The sequence below is a fragment of the Callorhinus ursinus genome, unplaced genomic scaffold, assembly GCF_003265705.2.
Source record: "Callorhinus ursinus isolate GAN/ISIS: 27379988/994484 unplaced genomic scaffold, GSC_fseal_2.0 scaffold5, whole genome shotgun sequence".
Classification (NCBI taxonomy): Eukaryota; Metazoa; Chordata; class Mammalia; order Carnivora; family Otariidae; genus Callorhinus; species Callorhinus ursinus.
The window spans coordinates 74596338-74610946 of NW_027397067.1; the positions used below are offsets into that span (position 1 = coordinate 74596338).

Sequence of the window (14609 nt, forward strand, 5' to 3'; positions counted from 1 at the left end):
AGGGATTGTACCTCTTCTGCAACTTCTTTGAGCAATGCTAAGAGGAAGGAGGCACAGTGTGTTCTAGAGGCCACTTAATTCTTCCAGCTTGCATTGCTTTCCTTGGAGAGGTCAGCCTTTTGCGGCGGAAGGGAGCTAGCTCCCTAGCACATCATTCATCAGAGGGACACTGTAGTGTGTGCTTCAGACCAGGGCCAGCTGGATGGGACTTCCAGCTTCCGATCCTGCCTTACCGTCATTTGATGTGTGATCTTGGACTAGTTTAGGTAGCCCTGTGCCCCAGTTTCCTCTTCTGTGGAAATGGGCCTAGTAATTGTCTATCCCATAGGTGGTTGTAATAATCAAGTGAATTCACACATGCTGAACCCTTAAAACTAGGCCGATCATGTAGTAAGCGCCCAGTGAAAATTAGTTGTTTTGATGGTGGGCCTCCAACTTGGGCCCCCACCCCTGGCAGAGAGGTGGCCTGCCGCAGGGAATGGGTGAAGACTGGTCCAGGAGACTTCTCGGCCTTCCTTGGGGGAGGAAAGGGGAGCTATTCGGAGCAGAGAGAAGTAGAAAAGGAGCATATTGAAAAAGAGGGGGAGGAGAGAGTGAGAAAATTCACCACTAGAAGATTAACCATTTAGTAATTAGGACCCTGCCATCTTTTCCTAGCGGAGTTGGAGAGAAGACCAGATTGGGCATGTAAGTGGACCCTGATCATCCAGCTGTTCCACTTTGCAGCCAAGAACCAAAGTCTGCTCTTAATTTCAGCCCCAGGTTCTTGGCAGTTCCCCTAGGTGACTCCACAGTGAGATGGGAATTCCTAATTAAGTGACTCCATGGTGAAACATGCATAAGTCATCACCTTATCTATAAAGATGTGCATCCCAGGCTCCGATGGGGTAACCTGGCAAGGCTTTTTCTGGCCCACATCCTTTCTGTTATAATGTTCTTACCAGGTAGGAGAGAGGACTCCCCCCACCCTCCTGTTTATTCTAGTGTTGTGATAGACCATGGAGGCAGCACTTATGAGACCCGTGGACATTTCCGGGAGTCCGCATCGGGGGCTGTGTCAGGGCATTCCCCGTTGTCACCCTGAGTGTGTCTCCCGACATGCCCTGCCCAGGAATAGCAGTCATAGTCATTGCTGGGAGTGTCTGCAGGGTGAGTCCCCCAGGGAGCCCTGACATTGATTTAATGCTCACACACACACCCTCCCCCATGTACTCCAAGCAACTGCAAAGCTCTCAGTAATAATGGTGAAGGAAATTGATTTCCCTCTCCCCCCACTCCCTTTCTTCACCTATCAGAATGGAAGGATCCTAATGGGCCCTGATGCCATCTGGGTGATTAGGCAGAAAAGGGCCGCCTGGCTTGTCAGTGGTGAGTTCGGGGCTGGTGCACACGTGGCGGTTTGTTTAGGGCAGTGTTTTACTTACCACGGTTTGGGGGGTCCAACTTTCCTTAGATGAAAGGAGTAACAGAGGGAGGGACTGACAGAAGCTGGAAGGAGAGAGACAGCCGGTCTTTCTAGCTCTGGCTCTGTGGCCCTCCTCCCCCCCACCCCCACCCCTGGCCTTTCTCTCCCTCCTCTTGCCCCCTCTCTGCTCTGTTCTCTCCCTGCCCACAGTCTTCCTCTGTTAAGCCCTGGGGTCTGCCCTACCATTTTCCTGGTGGTTGCAGCCCCAGCCCCTCTACGTCGTGACGATTGTCATGACACTCCTTACAGTTTCACTTCCCGCTGTTCGTCTGTTCTGGGGTTGAGTTTTTCCAGAAGAGGAATCTGGCTGGCAGGCCTCACTGGGTCATGGGTCAGCAATCGTGTGCCTATCTCAAGAGTAAGCATGTGGAAGGAGAGCTGTACATTTTGCATCACAGGGAATGCAGGATGCAGGACCCTTAAGCCCCCTTCTACCCCTGGGACTCTTGGGGGCATCTGAGCCAGCAGAACTAACCCAGAATCACTCTCTACACTAATATGTTACACCCAGCATCCATGCTAAGGCAGCTGATTAATCGTGTCCAATCATGACCACCCTCATCTCTTTGCCAGAATCTGGCTCGGGAAGATGTAGATTTAATCCCTGTTTGGATCAACAAGATACAGAGAGAAATATACTTGTGTCTTCTTGGAAAGGAGTCCTCAAGAGTCCTGGGAAGCTTCTCTTTATTTCCAACCGTACATGAATATGAAAGCGTTTTTAACTCAGTAACTCAGTTCCTCCGGAAGACATCTTGTGCCCATGAGGGGAGCCAAACTGAAGCTTAGTAGATCTAGAGCCCTGATCACACCATACCTGAAGCATACTTCTAGTCTTTCTGCTGTATTAGTCAGTAAGTACAGTTCTTTTGTTTGAGCCACCTTAGATCATGGTCCTGTTACTTGCTGCCAGATGCTTGATAACTGATACATAGCTATAGCCAGATCATTTTTCCCGAAGCCACAAGGCATTCCCAAGCTCAAAACCCTTAAAACTTCAATGGTTCCCATTGTCTAAGGATGCAAATCCAAACTTCTGAGCCTAGCAGTGAACGTCCTCCTTGATATGGTCCCAGTGTAGGTTTCTCATTCATTTTCTCCCAATATTTCTCTTTATGAGCCCTGTGTAAACAGACGTGATGCAGCCCAGACATTCTGGTTAAATGACATGTTATGTCCTTGAAATTAACCTGGATCTCCATCTTGCTGGGCCGGTGAAGATTCCACTAACAGCCATCATGGGGCTCCCCAACCCCTGCAGTATATAAAGATCTGGAGGTCTCGTGCAAGGCCTGGTGTGTGGGAACTCTGCTTCCTAGCAGTCCTCGCTGTATCAGCAGAGCCTTTGCTGTTCTGGGTTGCCAGACCTGGGAACACTTTTGTCCCTGGGTCTAGTCTTCCTGGATGTGTTCATTTCCTAGTGCTGCGGTAACAAAATACTACAAACTGGGTGGCCCCAAGCAGCAGAAATACATTTTCTCACTGTTCAGGAGGCCGGACGTCTGAAATCAAGGTGCCACCAGGCTTGGCTCCTTTGGGGAGCTCTGAGAGAGAATCCGCCCCGTGCCTCTCTCCCAGCTTCTGGTGGCTCCTGGCAGTCCTTGGCCTTCTTTGGCTTGTAGATGATCCCCTTGATCGCTGCCTCCCTTTTCACATGACTGCATGTGTCTATATGTGTATGTGTGTGTGTCTGTCTGTCTGTCTTCTCCTCTGGTAAGGACAGTGGTCATTGGATACTTAGGGCCACCCTAATCTACCAGATACTCTGCTAAGTGCTGGGGATGTGGAGATGGACAGAACACAGCCCGCACCCTCCAGGAGCCCACAGTCTTTCAGGGGACTGAAGTTGCTGGGAATTTCAGCACATTGGGGCCGTGCTGTGATAGGCTAACAGGTGGGCACTTAGAGGGTGTTGGTTCATGAGCTCAGGAGCCTTTGGGGTGAAATCTGAAACTGGCCCCATGCACAGAAGACAGGGAGAGATGGAAGGAAGATTGGTGAGTGGCAGGTTTAATAAGCAAGAGAACTTACTTATAAAGTCTTATCTTGGGGGCCTCAAGTTGAGTAGACCTCTGAACCTACCTTCTAGAATCTTAAAAGTTTATAGAGAGGTCTTAATGAGGTTCAGTCGTACGCACCGTCCGGGTGGTCTCAGCAACACTTGCCTCTCTCAAGGCTGCGTCCCTGAAAACAGCTCCCACTGTGGGAACACGGTGTGGTTGAGGTGGCGTGTACATTCCAAGGACAAGGGAGGGGGTGAAGATCCTCCACCTGTCCTGAGCCAGCTCTCCTTTCAGCTGGCGGTCACATCCTCTGGATGACCTCCTCCACCCGGGGATAGCTCCTGGGGACGGGTGTCCTGGGATCTCAGGGTGAACGAGGAAGTGTGCAGTGTGCAAGACGCATGAGCTCATCCAGTTCACCCACAGCCTTGCAAGCCAGGTGGGGCAGTCTGGGCTTTACTCGGAGAACCCTAAGAAGCTCGGAGACTTCACCGAATTTGGGCAGAGGCAGTGGGGACACAGCAACATTGGCATGCCGGCCAGACCACTCGGGCAGCCTTGTGAGGCACGGAGGGGGTTGCCCAGACTGGAGGCAATGACCATTCTAGTAATCCAGGTGTCAGGGGTCTGACCAGAGGAAGGCACAGAAGCCTGAGCAGAGGTAGATGAGTTTCAGAGGAGAGAACATAAGCAGAACACGTCCATGATGGGTCAGTGGCCGTGAGAGGAGGGGGACACTTACATCTCTGTGTTAGTGACAGATCCGGCAGTGACATTGTCAGGTACACTCTTCCAATGTCCATCTCCTACTTCTTTCTTGCAACGGAGTTACATAGTTAACACACACGTTCACACAAGGATGGGCACGAGACATCTGGAGAGGCGACAGCCACCTCTGATGGCAAGACCAGCAGGAGCGTGATGGGGTTAAATGCTAGAGCACATCCATGTGCCTTGGGCTTCTCAAGGCATAGAGGCTGGATTTTGAGACGGAGCATCGCAGGAGAACCAGGTAGAAGCTGTATGCCTTGGTGACCCAGCTTCCAAAGTAACCATAATGTCATCCTTGTGTTCTGCTCCTCGAGCACTCGCAAGCCTGTCCAGACACGAGGGAGGGGATGGAGCAGCAGAGTTGGCAGTCCACGAGCAGTTGAATGTTTAGGACTGGGCAGCAGGACTAGATTCACAGGCAACAGGTGGTGGTGGAGACCAGGTATGGATGGCAGATCACCTGGAGATGTTGGGGACAATGAAGAGGGACAAGGTCGGAGCCCTGAGGACATGATGATTGTCAGTAAATAGTTATGGAATAAATAATTCAAGAACAGAACTTTGGAGGTAGCCCCCCAGGTCAGTGGCTCTTCATTCTGGTCCCAAGCAGGAGAAGGATCACAGCCAAGAAAGTCTCCAGTTACTTCCTGGAGCCAGACAAGGAACTTTTAGAGTCTACTTTTCAAACTTCAGTGTGCACAAGGATGACTCCAGGAGGCTTATTCTAAGCACAGAGTCCTGCATCCCACTCCCAGAGATTTGAAATTCACTAGACCTGCGTCGGGGTCCAGGAATCAGCCTTTGTAAACAAGTTCCTTTTGTAAAACGGCCACAGGGGCTGGGTGGACAGGACCTTACTCAGCCACTCAACCATAAATCCCAACAGGGCTGTGGACAAAGTCTTTTTGATAAGATGTTCTGGCCCCAAGTTCTGGCTCTGCTACTCTGTAGCCACTTGCCTTTGGACAGTTTCCTTTCTCTGAAGACTTTCTTGTTAGGAGGTTGAGTTGGAGCAAAGTTTTCAAACTGCTCTGTCGAACTGGAGGGGCTTGCGCACTGGGTACCCACCTCCATTAATCCGTTTCGCAAATATTTATTGAATGGCTGGATACTGGGGATATTAGAGTATCCATGATTAATTATCATTATGGAAGTTATTTCCAAAGAGAAGCACAAGCAAAGGTGACTTCAACTGTGCATGCCCTTCCACTTGGGTTGCCATTTGGACAAACTGTTCCCAGGATGGAAACTACTGGCTTAGATAATCTTAAGGGTCCTCGCAACCGGAAACCTTTTGTTCTATGGTGTTTTTCAATGATTTTATTTCAGAGTAAAGTCGAAACAAGCAGAATGCAATTACTGTATTTGAAATATGTCAAGGACTCCAAGGTTAACACTTTCATTCTTGATAAGAAATTGTGGGCTCTTTAGGGATCGAAAATGATCTCTGTCATGGTTTTCTGACATTTAAGAACCAGCACTTTCACTGGAGAAATTGAAGGAAAGAACAGACAGCGAAGCTGAGCCCTGCTTCCTTGCTGGAGGAAACAGCAGAGCGGAGGTAGGGCAGCAGCTCCAGCCAGTGGATGATTTACACTTTCTGAGCCTTCCCGTTTTTGTCTGCAGAATGGGCAGATGGTAGCCTCTCAGAGTCGTTTTAAGGGGAAAGATTATATATGAAAATTATTAGCTCAGTGCCAGATACTTAGTAAGCATTCAATAAATGATGGCCATTATTAATTTAAGTATCTTTCTTATGCATATTATACTTGTCAACATTCCTGCAAATGTTTTATAGATGAGAATGGAAAAGTACTCAGTGTGGGAGTTGCCAAATACCAGGGTTCTGCCAGGCCAACAGCATCTCTCTGGGGGGAAGAAAGCCCTGTAATTCCCTCTTTTCTAAACTACATGCCTATGGAGTTGGCCTTGCAATTTTGAATTTGCCTCCGCACCCACCCACCCCACCCCCCGCCCGAAGGAGAGCAAGTTACTTTTGCTCAGTAGAAACCAAGCCTATATCCAAATTTTGGATAGAGGGTTTCCATATTTAAAGAGAATAAAGATGACAGCCTTATATGCTGTTGAGAAATCGCAAAGCCCTGAAATAATTTCTCTGTATTTTTTTGTAGTCAAACAGGCTAACTTGCCCTGAGACTAAACCGGCAAGCATCTTTCTGTTCTCTTCTCTCTTGATCATTAAAACCATGAGGAGACTGCACCCAGGCAGGAGTACCTCTAACACTTAGTGGATTGTGGAATGCTGCTGCACATCTGAGCTTGGGCAAAACATGTGGCTGTGGCTTCCTTATGTCTCAAATGAGAATAATGACAGACTTCCCCTTCTAGGATGTTGGAAAGGTTAAATAAGGTGGTTCTTAGACAACCACGCACATGGTAAGTGCGCAGCAAACTATTGCCATTTTCGTGTGTATTGACGTACTAGATATTTTGGTGTTCAGTTACATATTTCGAACTGCAAACTCAAAATATAAATTAATGTTAGCTTCTTGCATTTAATGATGTGCATGTAATGATTCTGGAGGCAGCTAAATCTACCTTGATGTTGTGTTGGGAGAGCTATAGCCTCAGTTTTAAGAGATGTGACATCTGCTACTGGTTTGGCGCGTCAGTTTGGTAAAATCCTGTAAGTCATTGGGGTGCCTAAGGACTGTAGTCTATAACCAGACACGGGTGATTCCATCAGGCAGTAAAATAGCTGACTGTCGAAGAATCCTGTTCCCTGGGGAAGAATTCGGAATTTCACCTGTGCAAATCAGGCAGAAGTGTCAATAGCAGTTAGGATTAGGTTCAACAACAGAAAACCCCAAATCACAGTGGCTTATCAGGTGGAAGTTAATCTTCCCTTTTTCTAAGTCCTGGGACACAAAGTTGGCATGGCATTCTGTAGTGTCAGGGACCCAGGCTCCATCCAGCTGGTTCTAGAGTAGGCTGCACCATCCAGCCCCAAGGGACTTCCTAGTCCACGTTGGCTGCTCCAGCTTCAGACATCAAATCTTTATTCCAATCATTCAGAAGGAGATAAGAACATGCCCTTTACCTTTAAGGACATTTTCCTACACCGCTTCCACTTGGGATCTCATTCCCAAGGCCACTCCCAGCTGCCTAGCTGCAAGGGACACTGGTAAATGTAGTCCTTATCCTAGGAATGTATGCTGTGGGAAGTGGCTATTTGGGGACAATTAGCAGTCCATGCTGCAAGGTTAGAAGGGGTTAGAGCACTCAACCTAGATGCAGGGGCAAGAGTGCAGAAACGAATCCCAGGTGCACAGGGTGGACTTGGAGTAGCTTGTTGCCATAGTAACTAGGAAAAGCCTGAACACGCCACCTGTCTCGACGAAAAAAAAAAATTGTCCTTGTCCCTCAGACCTTGTGTTCTGGCCAGAAATCTCTGATCACTAAGTTCATAAGTGTAGGTCAGTCCTTGCTTGTGATGTTGAAACACCTTGTTTATTCTCCTAGTGCTGACCACTTTCCACCCTGGCAAAAGTTTAGAATGTGTCATACAGAGTGAAGGGAAAGGAAATCCCAGAAGTAAGGTCCGTGGGGAGATCAGCATATGTTTGGTATTTGAAGTCTGCGGTATAATAAAAAGAAAAGGAAAATGTTTTGATACATTAGAGTCCGATTAGCCTGAGGATGCCGATTTAAAATGTAACTGAGTAGTGCTGTAATTTAGATTTGTAAATTTCCATTGGAAAAGTTTTTTTTTTTAATTAGGAAGTTTACCATGTTTGATCGTTTAGAAGAATCAGAGAGTCTTCAACTTAGTTATAAGTTGAATTATAACTTCACTAGATGATTTAAATACTTAGGCAGGCTTTTGAAACATCAGTTTAAACAAAGGAGGGGATTTAATGAATTGAGCTTTTATCTGGGCCAGTCCTTTGAAGCTATTTAGGGTTCTTTAAACACTGAACAAGAGACTCCTTGAAAGTAATTGTTAAAATATAGTCTATGTTAAAAAAGATTTGTAAGTTGAATTCAAAGACCTAAAGAAAAATTAATTTTTTTCAGTTTATTTATTTTAAGTAATCTATACCCAACTCAGGGCTGGAACTCATGACTTCAAGATCAAAAGCTGCAAACTCTTCCCATTGAGCCAGCTAGGCATCCCCAAAATGGGTTTTTTAATGATTTTCATATTAAAACATATTTCAATGTACAATAATATAATAATAACGAACAACTCAAAACGGCAACTTCAACTTTTTCCTCTTTTTATTCATATACAAAATAAGAGGGCTCTAAGGATAATTTCTTTTTGTAGTTGAACTCTTTTTCATTTGTTTGTTTATTGCTTCACACTTAATCTTCTGTGGAACCCCCTGTTGGCCTTTGTTCTGAGAAATGGCTCTCCCCCGTTCCAAGTAGTTTTGGGGAAGCTTCCAGCCATGAGACCCAACCCTTCCTCAGTTACAAGGTGGCAGGCATCCCACACTAGGCCTGTCATCCATGCCACGTCCCTGAAGAGATCATTCTTTGCTTCTTTCCACCTAGAGCACTAGACATTACCTTCCTGCTTGCTTCTTGTTTTTCAGCATAGGGGTCAAAAGCATTGGTTCAGAAACCAGATTTTGTGTGTTCACATCGTGGCTAAGATGCTACCTACCTGTGTGACCTTGGGTTTATTACTTCACCTCTCTGAGTCTCAGTTTTCTGAGCTGTAAAATCGGCATTGTAATAGTGTCCACTTTCATATTTAGTACTGTTCTAAAGCTTATATACATTAATAAGTGTAAAGCTCTTGAATAGTGACAGACAGATAGTAGGTGCTCAATATGTGTTTATTATTATTGTTGTTGAGCCTTCCTTTCATTTATGTAGAATGAGTCCACATTTTTCCATTGGATTCCATTTGCCCTCCTTACTTTTTAACTGTGAACTGTTTCTGTTCCTTGCAAGAAACATTTTCTGGCTGAGACAACCCTGGTGTAAAAAAAAGATATCCTCGATGTAGGGAAAGAGGACCCTTGGACCTCCTTTACCTGCTACAGCAGCTTAAGATCCCCTCCGTGGATCATGGGCACAGCTGGAGACCCATCGGACCCAGTCACCACGAGGGCTCCTCAGTCTGTGTGCTCGGATATTTTTTCTCTGGTTACACCTGCTGGTCCTGGCCCTAAGGGTTATGTGCTGAATAATGACCTCAAACTCTGGACAAATATGCAAACGTATTTGGGATGTTCACAAGAATCTCTTCTCATTAAGACAAAGGAATAAACTCATAATTTTACAATATATTCAGCAAGGGTCAATTGAAAAAGGAGAAAGGAGGAGGAGGGAGGAGGTGGGGAGGGGGGAGGAACACGAGTGGGGGGAGGAGGAAGGGGAGGGGGGGGAGATTACCATTAGCAGCAGCATCTCAGGACTACCTGGACCTCCCATTGACACACTCAGGTGTTCCTCTGTGACCGCCCCCTCATCTGCAGGCTGTAAGTGATACCACGTCAGCAGGGCATGCAGACCACCCTGGACTGCCGTTGGCTGCGGCCCCATCCCAAATCCTGCTCCTTCTCTCCATTCCTCGTAGTGTTTTGTTTCCTAAGCACCAGACTCCTGCATACTCATCCTGCGTATTCTATGTTCTCTCATGCCTCCATATTTTTGTGTATTGCCTTCTTGCCATCTTGTCCAGCCAGCCCTGACTGCTTGACTTCAAGCCACAGATGGCACGCTGTCTTCCCTGCAACAGCCCTGGCTTTCCCAGGCGTGTTCTCGAATCCCTTCCCCTTGTGCGCATTGTACCTTACACATAATCTCCCTTTTGCACTCAACAGATGTGACCGTCTTGCAGGCAGGGTGTGTGTCGCTCCCATCCTTTTGTGCTCACCCCGCCTTGTCCCTGACCCAGAGCTGGTGATCTGGAACATTTACTATACGTGGTCTTCCCCAGACCCCACTATCTTTCTCTGATGTTCTTCCCCAGACCACACTATCCTCTGATGCACACTTCCCTGTGCCCGGCTGTTAGGGCATAATCCCAGCTGGACATTGGTTTTGGGGGAACGCACTAGTTCATTTTCTGCATTCCCCTTTAAAAATGCACGATGAAGGCAGAGATTGTCTTCCCTTTTCCCTGCTGGGTTTCCAGTGCTTAACATGAAGAGGCTTAAGAAGATATATGTATTAAATAGAACAATACACCCATCCATGTATCTACCTGCAGATCTCTCGGTCCAAGACTACCATGCCCTTAAATGAAGTGATCTCCCCTGAACAGACGGGTTGTCATGTTCTGATCGCCCCACCATGAGAGGCTGGCTGAGCTTCCCCAAGAAGCAGAAATGCGTTACTTGCAATCTGCAGATGCCAGGGTTTCGTGTCAAAATGAGCTGATTCTGATACCTATGAGCAAAAAATGTGGTCCTGTGATACCAAGACGAAAAGAAAACATGTCAGTGCCACTCTCTGGGGACAGTGTGACAACATCAAAATAAACTCACAGCAAATGCTGTTAGCTTGGACTGAAGGGAAATGTTTGGACTTCCCTAGACACGAGAACCCCAGGCAGGGGGAGGATTCCTGGGTGCATGGCTCCTTTCCACACTCCCCTGCCACCCACACCCTGACAATGTCTCAGCCTGTCCCCCTTGAAGCCTACAGAGGAAGTCAAAGGCTCTGAGTTTCTCCCGTTGCCATTCATCTAGGGAGGTGATGAAAGAAATCTTACCTTGTTTATTTTATGCAATAGTTTAACACTATATGAAGTGTTTTATGGACAGGTAATAGCTTGGAAAAAATTTTAAAAAGCCAAACCAAACCTTCATCTAGCCCAAATTTCTGGGAAAGGTGAAGTAGCCATGTGTCAACCTATGTTGAGCACCCACCGTTTGCCAGCTCCAGTGTGATCCGGCAGACAGAGAAACAGACCCGGGAGCTCTAATCCCAATGCGCTCTGTTCCTTAGGACACCCACTGTCACAGCGTGCACACCAATGCACCCCTCCCAGGCGGCCCTGGCCACCGGGCAGTGGCAGGAAGCATCGAGCACACAGAATGACACCTATTCAATAATCTCTAAGTGGCCAGGAATGCATCTAGCCCTGGAGTCTCATCTTGAGCCCGGAAGCTTAGGTCTCTACAGACCTACTTTGTCCCTGCAACAGGATCCCACAGCTCACTCTGTACCATGTACAAGTTACTTAACCTCTCTGAGCCTTCCCTTTCTCGTCTGTAAAATACAGGGAACTCACCACAACCTCACAGACCTCTTGTGAGGATTAATTATGGCATAATTTATATAAATCTTAAGACCATTTATATAAGATCTCAGGACCATCCCTGACTCGCAACAGTGCTGGATTCACATTAGCGCCCGGGTTCTCTTTAGAAAGCAGAGGCTCAGAACTAGAGGAGCCCTTTATCAATTCAAACCTTTCATTTTATTGCTAAAGAAACTGTGGCCCAGAGAAACTCACTTACTTCCTCAGAGTCCTGCCTACAAGGTCATGGGAGAGTTAGTTGACTTGTATGTTTACTAAGCACAGAAATAATACTTAACAATGTATCAGACACTGTGCTAGGCGTTCAACAAATACCAGTAAGCTTAATATTTACAGAAACCCTATGATGTAGGAATCATTGTCATCTGCACTTTCCAGATGAGGAAACAGAAGATTCAGAGAATTGCCCAGTGACAGGCTTGTAACTAACAGAAGAGGGATGCAAACCCTGGCAGTCATCCTCAGTCTGCCGTCAAGTCTGTGCACTGGACCACTGCGGCCGATTGCTGGAATGCTCCTGATGCTTCTTTAATGCCCACCTCCAGCCAAGGGCACCTCCTCTCTCCCTCTCTGTCATGTTCTGCCTCCTCCTTCCTCCCTTCCCCTGCCTCTTAGCTATCCTAATTAATAATAATGAGAGGGAAGTTACTTTCTCTTAGAATCCCACTGAGCAAAGGCTAGGGAAGCAAAAGCTTCCTTGTTATTACTTTACCAGAGAGAAGAATTCCAAAGAAGCTGGAGAGAGAAGGGGGAGGCACATGGGGAGGGAGGGGAACACCCTGGAGGGTGGGGGCTTCACTTGGTATTGTTCTATCTCAGGGACTGTCCCCAAGAGGCTCAGGAACTTCTGCATCAGGGAGCAGACTGTGGAGTGATGCGGAGGGAGAGGGAAGGGAGCAGGTTCACGGGCTCCCACTTCCCATCCATCAGAGATCTGGCTTCATGGGTCCCCAGCCACGGATGCGGGTCATCCCCAGGCTCCAAGAATCTCATCTCAGGAGCAACAGAGAAACCCCCCGGGGTGGAGGGGAAGCTTGTCACTGTGGGAGGGGCTGGAGCCCTGCAGGGTGGGGTGGGAAAGTTGTCCAAGGTCAAGGTTGGACCCCTTGAGGGAGGCTGTGAGGTGCTGGGGTGGGTGCTGGAGGGCAGGGCTATCTGATACACCTGCCCGCAGAGCTGTTGAATCCTCTCAATGACGTCCAGATCCAGCCAGGAGCTCCCAGTCTACTGTATGTTCCTCGTTCCTAGTTTATGCTTAGGCTAACTGTCTCTGTAATTTGGGGCAGGTCTCTTTCTATCGCTTTTCCATTTATTAAATGGGATATTATGAAGATCAGATCAGCTAATGAATAGGCAAGGCAGGCATCCAAGATTATACAATGGGTGGACGGTAGAGCCAAAAGAAACATCTAGCTTTTGCAGTGACATTGGGGTACTTTTCAGGCAACGCTCTAGAGGTAGAAACTCTTAACCATCTCCATGCCCACCACAGAGCGAGAGCCTCATGCACCCTTCGTGGGCATTGTCTGTAAATGGCTGCGCACCCCCTCATGTCAGGGCCACACGGCTGGAAACAGAAACTCACGGAGAGCCACGAAAGGGCGTTCTCCTTGTTCCCTGCCTTCCCAGTCGTCAAAAAAGGGCTTCATTCCCAATGTATAAACACTGCCCCTGCCTCAAGATGGGATCAGTAGCTGACAAATACTCCCCTCTTTACCTGATCGTGACACAGGTCAATGAAGCAATGAAGGTATTGGATAATCTTGACAAAACACAAGATAAAAATAATGATCATTTGTTAAGCATCTCTTAGCGCCAGAAGCTGTGCTGGGTGCTGTCCATCCAGTAGAAGTGTTAACATATATTATGTGTTTCTGCCTTTCTGGGCACGGCTCAATGCAGGGTAATGTGTGCAACTCATTCTGGCCCTCCAGCAGCCCTGGGAGATGGGTACCAGTGTGAATAGTCTCTGTGCCACAGGTGGGACAAACGAGGCTCAGAGAAGTTAAGGGACTCACCCCCCGTCCCACAGCTGGTGGCGTGGGATTGAGATTACTGTTCAGGCCTCAGCGTCTGCTGGAGTCCACGCTGTACACTCGTACTCGCTGCTAGTTAAGACTCAGCACGGCTTAGCTGTGGCCCCCCGCCGGGGTTGCCAAAGGGCAACCTCTTTATGAAATGTGCTACCCAGTCGACCTCCCCGACCCTACCGACCCTTTCCCACCCTCTGCGCCTCTGCGGGTGCAAACCCTTATCAACAATCCGGTTCTATGACCTTGAACAAGTCCCCTTCCCCTTGGGGCCTCTGTGTTCTTCTCTGCAGACCGAGGGGAAGAAACTCTTCCTTCATAAGGGTCTTAGGAAGCATGCTTGGCATTGTGTGGGAAACACGTCCATGCCAGGAACCGAGAGGAGTTTAGCTAATGCCCACTTTCTTCCCTTCCGCCTTCTGAACTGCTGAACTTGAGCTGAGATTAGTTTGCAACATGAACCAGGTGCCTCCCACCCGATGTGTCCCTCCCGCACTTTGCACGAGCCCTGGGAGTGAGCACACTGTGTTATATTTATCACGGGATGTGTCTCTCTTCCTCCCGGGTCATGTAAGGGGAAAGCTTCTGGGTTCACCTCTTCATCACTGCCCCGGTGCTACTCACGGTCTCTGCCAAGCACAGAAATTTCGTGGATAAAGGCTCTGCTGGATAAGCGAGTGAACAATGCAATAGTGTATATTGAGGTGCATAACAAGCATGCAATAATGATGTGACGACTTGGGATTTGACTTGGTTGGACCTGTGTGTGCCTGGCTGGATCTCCAGGGGAGCAACGCTGACAGGGGTGATCTTTTAGCTTTTCTCGGCTCAGCTCAGTTCAGCCAGCATTTCGCTAACACCCACAATGAACCCGAGGTGGGGACAGGCAAAGGCCTGGCGGTCATGAGGAGGGCACGGCTCAGCCCCCATGTCTGGGCTTGTCATGCCAGTTCTTCCAAAGTCCTGCACAGATTAGCTACTCGAGGAGCATTTTTAATGAATACACCGTTGTCCGTGTCCTTTGCCAGGTTCACAACAGAGGAGAAAAAGGAAGCAGACAGGCTCCAAGAGAAAAGAAATTTGAGGTGTCTACC

The 14609-nt window shown here is 47.9% G+C and overlaps 1 long non-coding RNA gene across 2 annotated transcripts in view; it reads left to right on the top strand.

Moving 5' to 3' along the window:
• LOC141372852 (uncharacterized) overlaps positions 1 to 14609 on the top strand; it is a 28898-nt gene that overhangs the window by 865 nt on the left and 13424 nt on the right. The gene's annotated exons all lie outside the window — the stretch shown is intronic.